Source organism: Myxocyprinus asiaticus, chromosome 3 (assembly GCF_019703515.2).
Source record: "Myxocyprinus asiaticus isolate MX2 ecotype Aquarium Trade chromosome 3, UBuf_Myxa_2, whole genome shotgun sequence".
Taxonomy (NCBI): Eukaryota; Metazoa; Chordata; class Actinopteri; order Cypriniformes; family Catostomidae; genus Myxocyprinus; species Myxocyprinus asiaticus.
In genome coordinates this window covers 52,540,708-52,553,153 of record NC_059346.1, presented here as the reverse complement: position 1 = coordinate 52,553,153, position 12,446 = coordinate 52,540,708, and the positions used below count along the sequence as shown (strand labels likewise).

Genomic DNA, 12,446 nt, shown 5'->3' with positions numbered 1-12,446 from the left:
GTCTTGTGGGGTGTTGCTGGTATGCAGTGGATAGTACCTACCAAAAGTGGTCCAAGGAAGGACAACCGGTGACCGGTGACAAGGTCATGGGCACCCAAGGCTCACTGATGCACGTAGGGAGCGAAGACTATCCCGCCTTGTCTGATCCCACAGAAGAGCTACTGTAGCACAAATTGCTGAAAAACTTAATGCTGGCCATGATAGAAAGTTGTCAGAACACACAGTGCATCGCAACTTGCTGCGTATGGGGCTGCGTAGCCGCAGACCGGTCAGAGTGCCCCATGCTGACCCTTTTTCATTGCTGAAAGTGCCTATAATGGGCACGTGAGCATCAGAACTGGTCCATGGAGCAATGGAAAAAGGTGGTCTGGTCTGATAAATCACGTTTTCTTTTAGATCATGTGGACGGCCGGGTGTGTGTGTCGTTTACCTGGGGAAGAGATGGCAGCAGGATGCACCATGGGAAGAAGGCAGGCCAGCAGAGGCAGTGTGATGCTCTGGGCAATGTTCTGCTGGGAAACCTTGGGTACTGACATTCATGTGGATGTTACTTTGACACGTACCACCTACCTAAAGATTGCTGCAGACCATGTACACCCCTTCATGGCAACAGTATCCCCTGATGGCAGTGGCCTCTTTCAGCAGAACAATGCGCCCTGCCACACTGCAAAAATTGTCCAGGAATGGTTTGAGGAACATGACAAAGAGTTCAAGGTGTTGTCTTGGCCTCCAAATTCCCCAGATCTCAATCTGATTGAGCATCTATGGGATGTGCTGGACCAACAAGTCCAATCCATGGAGGCCCCACCTTGCAACTTACAAGACTTAAAGGATCTGCTGCTAACGTCTTGGTGCCAGATACCACAGAACACCTTCAGAGGTCTCGTGGAGTCCATGCCTCTACGGGTCAGAGCTATTTTGGCTGCACGAGGGAGACCTTCACAATATTAGGCAGGTGGTTTTAATGTTGTGGCTGATCAGTGTATAACAATCCAGTGAATGTTTGGACACACATACACATTCTAAATTGTATCCATTTTCCACAGTATAGAATAATAGTAAAGTCATCAAAACTATGTAATAACACAAATGGAAGTATGGGAATCACCAAAACAAATCTAAATCAAAACTATCTTATATTTTAGCTTTTCTAAGTAGCCACTCTGCACAGATTAAACAGTGCTGAAGGAGTTTTCATGCATTCTGGGCACCTGTTGGCTGCTTTTCCTTCACTATTCCTTCCAGACCAACAATAATAATAATTAATGTCTTCATTTACCTAATTTTAAGCATTTAAGAAAGCCTTCAAGTCATAAGTTATGACATTAATTCAGTCAAATGTGTCCAAAGTGCTGACTAGTCGTTTTCATTCACATCCAGCCAAAGGGCGTTCCCAATATTTTTCACCACCTGTTTTAAACCATGAAATACTTGCTCAGCCCAGTGGTTGTGACAGCTCTTTCACAGGTAGTGAATGGCTCGTTACTCAACAGATCCAAACTCCAGCACTGTTTCCCTGCTGTCGATGATACAAATGGACCAGCAAAGGTCAGGATTAGCTAAATGAGAGTGATATACTCCATTAAAAACACCTCCATATTCATTAATTGCATACATATAATACCGTATAGATGGCATTAAGCATTTACCTGGCTCTCACACACAGAAACAGGTCAACTACCATGGTCTTTTGGACGTGTTCCCATAGTATTAGAGCGCAAAAGTGCCCGCCCACTTTTTCAGACGTCTGGGTTCCGGAAGGTATTTTTCCCATTCATTTTTTCCATAAAGGCTTTTCATAAAATCCTTCATAAAAGAGTTCTAAACTTTGATTTGAAGCAAAAAAAGTATTTGAAAATCAGACAAAAAGACAAAAGGTACAAGACTGTGTACTTACCATCTTTCACGAGGGCACGAACTACAACCCCATTAAGCATTGTGAATGACATCATTGAAATAAAAAACAATGGAAATAATTATATATGAACTATTGATTAGAGGTTGATGATAAGTATAGAAACACTATATTTTAAGTTTACTTCTAAATATTCAGATATATACAAATATATATGTAGTTTGAGGGTGTTGGGAGACCGATTTGATTGCGTCATTCACAGTGTGTCATGAAAGTGGGTGGTCTCTGCTGGACATGTTTGTTAGGCTTTGATGGCCGCAGTTCTCTGATTGGTGGATCTTTCTCTGCAGGATCATGGGTAGTGTAGTTGTTCACCAGGAATTCCAATACTAAACGCAATTTTTAAACAGTGAAGCTGAAATAACGTGGAATGATGGCTTCAACTAAGGCATATACCATCGATGAACAGCCTCGGAACTCACAGTAGGTCCATCTTTAAATGTTTAAAAGTTATCGTTGAAAATCAATTTGTCTATGGAAAAAATTTATGGGATTTTTACTTCCAGAACCAGACTGCTGCGCTCCATACCATTGCGGGGTCTAGTGGGGGGCACTGCCCCCTAGATTTTTCTTGAAACTTCTGACACCCAACTTCCGGGCTAGTGAATAAAAACAACTGTCCACCCTAAAGATCAATCTTAGTACCAGCCCTAAGCAATACCATGCTACATGAATACAGAAACAATTCAGTACCATGGTATCTATCAAAATACCATGGTAATACCACCTGATACCTTCACTGTACCATGGTGGCCCCATACTACTTTTTGTAACTGGGTTTCATAGCCTTTATGGTCTTTATATAAATGAGGAAATGGAAAATAAGAATAAATCTCTGTTTCCATTAAAATGATCCCGGTAATGCACGATTCAATGGAATGACTAATTTCCTTATGCACACAAAAGACTGAAAACAGCCCTCAGTATTCCTGCACTTCGCACATAGAGACAAATTTGACAGGAAACACAATAACAGACTAACAATATGCAATTAGTTGAGCTGGTCCAGGTGAGTAAACAACAGTTTAGCTGGTTGTCTGCAGTCCCTTTGCTGCATACCGCTGTTGTCAAAAGTTTAGGAGTGACGGGCGTCTCTTTCTTTACCTTTATGTATAACTCCATATGATATAAACACACAAACCGGGAACCACCACAAATGACAGCTGACAAACTGCAAAGTACATTTTATCACCAGACTGATCATGTACATTCGCGTTCCTGTGCTGGTGGGACGTTAGCCGCTGCTAGCGCTGCCCTGCTAATCCTGGCTGGCCTTTTCCTTTGGAAAAACAGCTAAACAATGGAATACAAATGCACATCAAGCACGACTTTCACCACACAACACCATTCACGTACCAACAAAACAGTGTATGCGGTGGAATAGGTTATTCACTTACTGTTAAGGTGTAGTGTGGTATTTGTCCGTGTTTCCTGATTCCTCGGTATTCCTCTTTTCTTTGACTGAGGTTGGAGTAGTTGAGTTGGGATTCGGGAGGGGTTTCCGCTCAGCTCCACTGCTGCCACAGGCTTATGACGTTTACCACACGACCCTCTAAACCCTGCAAGTGTGTACAGTATGTGTATGTGTGTGGTCAAGAATTAATTTCTCCCCTTGGAATTTACTTTTATATAGCCAAATTAAAACAGGTGTTCACGGTCACTGACGCCATAGAGGTGTTAGATAAGAGGCTGCAAACATTCACTACATTGTTTACTCACGTGGAAGTGATTGAAAAACGTATTTTTATACACTTTTATATCACCTTTGTCTGGAGCGAGAGAGAGACAGTCACTCCTCAACATCCAGTATGTTCAGATTTTATGGATTGTCAGAGTCGCCACACATCTATGGGAGTGTAGAGATTCACTAACAAACTGTTAATTTCAATCGGTTCCTTTAAATGAAACGATCGAAGCGAAACTTGAGGGAAAGACCTGTCTGAACCGAATTCGTGTAATCGAATCCGTATGCGTTGTAATTTACATGCCTACTGTAAATAAAACAGGCTAGATAGATAAATGGATGGATTTCAGTTGGATGGTCCAACTGACAAACATAGATGGAAGGATAGACCGATTGACAGATAGATAGATAGATAGATAGATAGATAGATAGATGGATGGATGGATGGATGGATGGATGGACCAACTGGAAAATAGATAGATGGAAGGATGGACCGATAGATAGATAGATAGATGGATGGATGGAAGGATGAATGGACCAATAGATAGATGGATGGATGGATGGATGAATGGACCAATAGATAGATAGATAGAGAGATGGATGGATGGATGGATGAATGGACCAATAGATAGATAGATAGAGAGATGGATGGATGGATGGTTGGATCAACTGACAAATAGACAGATGGAAGGATGGACCGATAGATGGATGGATGGATGGATGGATGAATGGACCAATAGATAGATAGACGGATGGATGGATGGATGGATGGATGGATGGGTGGTTGGGTGGTCCAACTGACAAACAGATAGATGGAAGGATGGACCGATTGACAAATAGATAGATAGATAAATAGATAGATATACTGATGGATGGATGGATGGACCAACTGACAAATAGATAGATGGAAGGATGGACCAATTGACAGATAGATAGATAGATAGATAGATAGATGGAAGGATGGACCAATTGACAAATAGATAGATAGAAGGATGGAGTGATTGACATATATATATATATATATATATATATATATATATATCATTTTTATTGAATATTGATGGAGCAACATCATTTGTGTGTGGGGGGGGGGGGGGAATAATAACAGTAGGTTGTTTTGATTAAAATTCATTTTACAAAATTAGGTTGGCAGAAGTATCATAATAGACCATAACAGTAGCTTTTCACAAGTAACTATTCCATTCAACCTTTGAAGACTGCCCCCATGAGCAGAGAGGTTGTTCCAGGGCCGGTTCTAGATATTAAGATGCCCTTGGCAAAATTAATGTTGGATTATGTTGGTTGCAGAATTTAGCAGCCTGGTATGTATGTATGTATGTATGTATGTATGTATCTATCTATCTATCTATCTATCTATCTATCTAGGAACACATCCCATTAAAAATTCACAGTGCTGACGAAAAAGTTAGCAAACCCTTGGATTTAATAACTGGTCGATACTCCTTTGGCAGCAGTAACCTCTACCAAGTGTTTTGGATAAAACCTGCCCAACTTTCAGAAGGAATTTTGGACCATTCTTCCTTACAGAACTGCTTCAGCTCAGCCATATTCTTAGGATGTCTGGTGTGAACGGCTCTCTTGAGGTCATTCCACAGCATCTCTATTGGGTTAAGGTCTGGGCTCTGACTGGGTCATTCTAAAAGGTGGATTTTCTTTTATTGAAGCCATTATGTAGTGGATTTACTTTGATGTTTAAGTTCATTGTCCTGCTGCATCACCCAACTTCTACTGAGCTTCAGTTGGTGCACAGCCACCCTGACATTATCCTGTAGGATATCTTGATAAACTTGGTGTGGTGGTGGGGGCGTGGGTAAGTGCTGGTTTGTGAATTGAGAATGAGATCAGGAGATGAAAACGGTAAGGATCATCACCTGGCAATGATTGTCTCTAACAGCTGTTTGTCATTCCAGGGAGAGTGGAGACGGGCTTTAAAAGCGAGCCAGATGCCAGTCAGGAGAGAAGAGTTAAGAGAGACGAGCTGGAGAAAGACTGAATTGATTTATGTCCGCTGAAAAGTGTGACTGCTGAAAAGCATGAATATTGAGTTAAAATAAAAGAGACCATTTGAGTTGGATTCGCCGCCTTCCGCTTCCTCCTTTTCTGTGAACATTTGTTACACTTGGGAATTCATTTTCCCCTCGATGATGACAAGCGGTCCTGGCCCCAAAACAGCAAAGCAGCCCCAAATCATGATGTTCCCTCCACTGTTGGGATGATGTTTTCATGTTGGTATGTGGTGCCCTTTTTATGCCATACGTAGTGCTGCGTTTTCTTAAAAAAAAACCAAAAAAAACAATTCAACCTTAGTTTCATCAGTTCACAAAAAAAATTCTCAGTAGTGTTGTGGAGTGTCAAGGTATTCTTTGGCAAACTTCAGGTGCACAGCAATGTTTTTGTTGGAAAGCAGCGGCTTCCTTCATGGTGTCCTGCCATTGGGCACTTCTAGGGAGAGTAGCCACATCACTAAATCATCTCCATTTATAGACAATTTATCTAACTGTGGACAGATGAATATGTAAGCTCTTCAAGATAACTTTTTAACCCTTTCCAGCTTTATACAAAGCAACAATTCTTGATCGTAGGTCTTCTGAGATGTCTATTTTGCGAGGCATGTTCCACATCAGCAGATGCTTCTTGTGAATAGCAAACTGTTTGAGTGCTTTATATAAGTCAAAGTAGCTCTAACCCACACCTCCAATCTCGTTTCATTAATTGGACGCCAGGTTTGCCAACTCCTAATTCTAATTAGCTTTTGTTGATAAGTTGACTATTGTTTGTTGATCTGTCTATCTGTCTGTCTGTCTGTCTATCTACACTGCCTGGCCAAAAAAAAGTTGCATACTCTAATATTTTGTTGGACCACCTTTAGCTTTGATTACGGCATGCATTCATCGTGGCATTGTTTCAACAACCTTATGTAACATCATATCATTTATTTCCATCCAGAGTTGCATTAATGTTTGGCTGAGATCTTGTATTGATGACGGGAGAGTCGAACCACTCCATAAAGTCTTCTCCAGCACATCCCAAAGACTTTCAATGGGGTTTAGGTCAGGACTCTATGGTGGCCAATTCATGTGTGAAAATGATTCCTCATGCTCCCTGAACCACTCTTTCACAAGTTGAGCCCGATGAACCATGGCATTGTCATCCTGGAATATGCTCGTACCATCAGGGAAGAAAAAAATCCATTGATGGGTGTAACAAAGGTTTGTATTTGGATCAAAGGAGGAAGCGGGAGCCGGTTTTCACAGTCTATGTGAGTCAGATTTTTATTAACAAAATAATAGAAAAATGCTTTACAGCTTCACACTCAAAACCAAAATCTGCTTTGCAGCATAAAGGATAAGACAGGTCCGCTTTTCAGCACAACACTCTATATGAAACTCTGGTAGCAGACACGTAGTCTCTAGCCTGTCTCCGGGTCTGACCCACACGTGCCTGGGAGTGGAAATAGGATGAGGGAGAGGAGAGGGGGAGGGGGAGAAGAGAGAGAGAGAGGAGAAAGTAGAGAGAGGACAGAGAGAGGAGACAGAGACAGGCTCGCTGGCCCCGGACACGCCATCGACTGGCCCTCAGCTCGCTGTACTGCTTCCGTCCACAATGCCGGGCAGGCTTCCCTTTCAGTTGCCGGTTGACGCAGAGCTCCAGCGCCACCAGATCGAGCACTACCTCGGCGTCACAATCCTCAGTCAGTGGCGAGGACTCCTTGAAGGCACATCCTTCTTCCTTCCCGGGTTTCGGCACCAGTGGAACATTTCGTGGAAAAGGAGGAAGCTGGAACCGGCTTAACAAACACGTAAGACAATTTAATCACACTATTCAGTGTACAATGTAACGGGGTGCTTTACAGCCCCACATAAAACACACGCACTGCTTTTTAGCCAGCTACATCAAACAAATTAACAAACACACACACAGAGAGAGCTTCGTGCATCTCTCTCTCACCTCTGCCACTGTCTTCTCTCCATATATACTCCCGCAGCCCCTCACTGGAACACGGGACTGGTGTGGCACACAGGTGGACCTCATTCATCACTCATCTTCCCAGCCTTGCTCTTCCCATACGCCACTCGGCCCCACCCTGCTCGCCACAATGGGATAACCTGGTAATGCAGTACATTCAGGTAATCAGCTGACTTCATTTTTATTGCCACATAACATTGCTGAGCCTAGACCTCACCAACTGAACCAACCCCAGATCATAACACTGCCTCCAGAGGCTTGTACAGTGGGCAATATTCATGACGGGTGCATCACTTCATGCGCTTCCCTTCTTACCCTGACGTGCCCATCACTTTGGAACAGGGTAAATCTGGACTCATCAGACAACATGACCATTTTTCATTGCTCCACAGTCCAATCTTTATGCTCCCTAGCAAATTTGTTTTTTTCGATTAGCCTCACTAACAAGTGGCTTTCTTGTGGCCACACAGCTGTTTAGTCCCAATCCTATAAATTCTCGTCTCGTGCATGTGGAAATGCTCTTTCACTATAAAACATAGCCGTGAGTTCTACTGTTGATTTTTTACAACGTGACTTCAAGCGTTTTAGTGATCTCCAATCACAATCATTCAGGATTTCTCTCCAAACACATTTCTACCACAAAGCTAATGGTTTACCATTATCCTTGCAGTTTTTAATAATGCGTTGGACAGTTCTTAACCCAATTCCAGTTATTTCAACAATCTCCTTAGTTGTTTTCTTTGCTTGATGCAGACCAATAAATTGCCCCTTCTGAAACACAGTAACATCTTTTCCATGACCACAGGATACGTCTTCCAACATGGTTGTTTAAGAAATAAGAAGCTACACACTGCATCAGTTAGGGTTAAAAGAATTGTTGAAACTTATTAATCACTGCAATAATAATCATATCTTAAGTATCTGCTTATTTAAATCCAAATGGCGACTTTTTTTTTTTTGGCCAGGCAGTCAATCCATCTATCTGTGGCAGCGGGGTTGTCAGCTCTTCCGGAACCTGAAGCTGGAGAACTCCGACCGCCCGTTTGCCTTTGTCCAACGGCTCCCCGACGCCTGCCGAAGATGGTTGCTAGCGGGGGACCGCGGCGTCGACGGGATCATCGACCAGGTGGTACTGGAGCAATTAGTACATCAACTGCCAAAAGGGACGGCGGAGTGGGTCCAGTGCCACTGCCCGGCGTCACTGAAGGAAGCTATCCGGCTTGCGGAGGACCACATGGCGGCGAATCCGAGGGCGGAAGAGCCCTCCCTCTCTCTCTCTCTTCCCCCTGTCTCATTCCCCTCCCCTATCTCCTCTCGTTCTGCTCTCTCTCCAGGTCCCATTCCTGCCCCACGCAGACGAGGAGGACTTCAGCCACTGAGACCAGTTTCCCGGGTGTGGGAGGCGACACCTTCCCCTGTTCCAATGCCCCGCCACTCTCCCCCTCAGGGGGGGGCGCCCGCCGATGCAAGTGCGGGCGTAGCGCCTGGGCCGGCCTGCTGAAGGTGCGGAGACCCGGGCCACTTCCGAGATCAGTGCCCTTTGATGGAGCTGGGGACGGTGGTGCGGGTCTCTGACCTCCCACAGGCTGCCCCAACCGGGCCGGAGTGTACTGGATACCGGTAAGTGTCAAGGGGGGTACTCACCAGGCGTTGGTGGACACAGGCTGTAATCAAACCACTATCCACCAACACCTGGTTCAACCCGAGGCATTGGTCACAACTAAAACGGTGAAGGTGAAATGTGTACATGGGGATATTCACAAGTATCCGGTGGTGACCCTGACGATTAAATTCGGGGGGAAAAAGCATAGAGTGGAGGCCGCGGTTAGTTCCCGCCTCACCCATCCGCTGATTTTGGGGACTGATTGGCCTGATTTTAGAGTTTTATTAAAGGGAATTTGCGCGGATGGTATGAAATTAGGGAGATGTGCAATGTGCGATGCTCTGGCAGGGGAGGCGGAGCCGGGGCCATCCTCGACAGCTCCACGTCATAATGACGAGAGAGGGGGAGAGGCTGCAACCCCTCCCCTTCTCAGGGAATTCCCTGAGGGGGATTTCCCTTTGGAGCAGTCGTGAGACAAAACCCTCAAACACGCCTTTGACCAAGTGAGAGTCATCGATGGTCAACGACTCCAGCCTGACATCACCCTTTCATACCCCTATTTGCAATTATAAATGAGCGGTTGTATCGAGTGACACAGGACACTCAGACCAAAGAGGATACAACCCAACTTTTGATTCCAAGGAGCCGTCGGGAAATGGTATTCCAGGCGGCTCATTATAATCCCATGGCAGGTCACTTAGGAGAAAGGAAGACACTGAACCATCTAATAGCCCGTTTCTATTGGCCGGGCATTGGCGGCGATGTCCGCAGGTGGTGTGCGGCATGCCGCGAATGCCAGCTGGTTAACCCACCGGCCACCCCAAAAGCGCCATTGCGCCCTCTCCCTCTGATGGAGGTCCCCTTTGAGAAAATTGGAATGGACCTCGTCGGGCCATTAGAACGGTCAGCATGCGGACATCACATTGTATTGGTCCTAGTGGACTATGCAACGCGATATCTGGAAGCAGTGCCTCTTCGCAACATCTCAGCATGCAGTGTTGCGGAGGCACTCTTCAAAATAATCTCCCGGGTGGGGATTCTGAAAGAAATCCTCACCGATCAAGGCACAACGTTTGTGTCACGGACACTACGCGAGCTGTACGAATTGTTGAGCATTAAATCGATTCGCACCAGCGTGTACCATCCTCAAACGGGTGGTCTGGTGGAACGATTTAATAAAACCCTCAAAAACATGATTCGTAAGTTCGTGCACGACGATGGGCTATTGGCAGATCCCCTTGACACCAATTTCCCGTGAGAAAACTGCCTTCTCCACTCCGTTTGGATTACACCAATTTGTGACACTTCCGTTCGGTTTGTTTGGGGCCCCGGCTACGTTTCAGCGTCTCATGGACCGAATCCTCAGACTGCATTCAGCTTACGCCACTGCCTATTTAGATGACATCATCATTTACAGCAATGATTGGCAGCGGCACATGCAACATCTGAGGGCGGTTCTGAGATCGCTACGCCGAGCGGGACTCACAGCGAACCCGAAGAAGTGAGCGATTGGACAGGTGGAGGTACGGTATCTGGGGTTCCACTTGGGCCACGGGCAGGTGCGTCCCCAAATTGACAAGACAGCGGCGATTGCGACCTGTCCGAGACCGAAGACCAAAAAGGGGGTGAGACAGTTCCTGGGGCTGGATGGCTATTATAGAAGGTTTGTACCTAATTATTCGGACGTCACCAACCGGGGGCACAGATGGCTGTCGCCAACTTCCTCTCCAGGAATAAGGGGAGGGAGTGGTAGGCAGGCCGGATGCCGCCCCGGCCTGAGTCGGGCGGTGGGGATATGTGCAGCGGGGGCATGGTCAAGCATCTCTCCGGAGAGAGAGAAAGCGGTAAGGGCGCTTACACCTGAGTTAAATTATGTCTAACACCTGTCTCTAATTTCAGTGAGCATGGGGAGAGCGGCATAAATAGAGCCACACAGCAGTTAGACGAGAGAGAGAGCCTGGGCACGGACTATGAAGCCAAGAGTTATAACAAAGTTTAGTTTATTTTGTGGACTAGTTTGTGGCTTTTTTTAGACTGTGTTATTGAACAACGTAAAAGCCTTGAGAGTGTGTTTGTGCTGCAGAGAGGAAAATAAAAACGCTTACCTGAACCAGGAAATCTGCTTCTCGCCTCCTCCTTCCAATGAGAAGTGCTACACTATCCATCTATCTATCTATCTGTATGTCTGTCTGTCTGTCTGTCTGTCTAGAGAGAGAGAGAGAGAGAGAGAGAGAGAGAGAGAGAGGGATAGAAACAACGCAACAATATACAAACAAATAACACAACAATATGCAAACAACACAACAATAATATGCAATATTAACAAAAGCATGACATGAACATGGCAATATACAATCAAACAACAATTTGCAATCCTAAAAGGGTTGGAGATAGAAAAAGGCAATAAAATAGGACAAATTCAACAATATTTGACAATCCTAAATGAGTGAGAGAAACAATATACAAACTGTGCACAATAATTGACTGTATTCCAAATGTGTGGGAACGACAAACAGTAATTCACAATCCTACAGTAAATGACTGTGAGAAAGACAAATAATGTAACAATATAAAAATAAACAACACAACAATAATTTGTAATTTTACATGTAAAAGAATAAAAAAACAAGGCGACAATATATAAATAAGCAATACTACAATAATCTGCAATTCTACATGAGTGTGAGAAAGAAAAACAAGGCAACAACACACAAACAAACACAACAATATATAGTACAAACAGTACAACTACAATCCACAGTGCTAAAATGTTTGTGAAAGAGAAACAAGGTGAAAATATACAAACAAACATCACAACAAAATGCAAACAGTACAAACAACGATAATCAGCCATCCAAGTGTTTGATAAATAAGGCACTAATATAGAAAAGATACTACAATAAATTCACAATCCAGAATGAGTGGGATAGAGAGAAACAATGTGATAATAAAAAAATACACAATAATCTAAATGTACAAACGAAAGAAACAATGTGACAGTACAACAATAAATGTGCAGATATACATTTGTAAGAGAATGAAACATAATGACAGTATATACAACAATAAACTGCCATTCAAAATGAGAGAGAGAAGCAAGGCAACAATATGCAAACAATACAACAATAATGTGCAATACTAAATGTTTGTGTGAGAGAGAAACATAATATACAAATAAACAAAAATGTGCCATTCTAAAAGTGTTATAGAAACAAGGCAACAATATAGAAAAGATACAACAATATTTAACAATCCTA

The 12,446-nt window shown here is 43.9% G+C and overlaps 1 protein-coding gene across 1 annotated transcript in view; it reads right to left on the bottom strand.

The window, feature by feature from the left end:
• LOC127426812 (tyrosine-protein kinase Fer-like) overlaps positions 1–3,377 on the bottom strand; it is an 80,953-nt gene extending 77,576 nt beyond the window's left edge. Inside the window, exon 1 of the mRNA XM_051673853.1 lies at positions 3,313–3,377. The gene's annotated coding sequence lies outside the window, so the exon portion shown is untranslated. The remainder of the gene's footprint in view (positions 1–3,312) is intronic.
• Positions 3,378–12,446: the final 9,069 nt, after the last annotated feature.